The sequence below is a fragment of the Orbicella franksi genome, chromosome 12 (assembly GCF_964199315.1).
Source record: "Orbicella franksi chromosome 12, jaOrbFran1.1, whole genome shotgun sequence".
Lineage (NCBI taxonomy): Eukaryota > Metazoa > Cnidaria > Anthozoa > Scleractinia > Merulinidae > Orbicella > Orbicella franksi.
The window spans coordinates 11,327,693-11,327,958 of NC_138156.1; positions in this window are offsets into that span (position 1 = coordinate 11,327,693).

Here is a 266-nt window from a genome sequence, read left to right on the forward strand (position 1 = left end):
AACTTAAATCGTAAGACGAAGAACTTCAGATACTTTAATTTTCGTCAGAGAAGACGCCTCAGGCCGTTCTCTAATGTAACAAGGTTACCTTTGTCTAGTGTTTGCGTTTAAAACTGGAGTAATGTACTCTATGAATCAGGGCGATGTCACATAAGCAGCCAATCAACTAAGAAATTGACGTCTGTTTTTTATGCGTCTGTCCTCTTATTGATGATAAAGTGCGTCATAACATTGTCAAAGTGGCTGTGGAACCAGAAGAAGCTGTA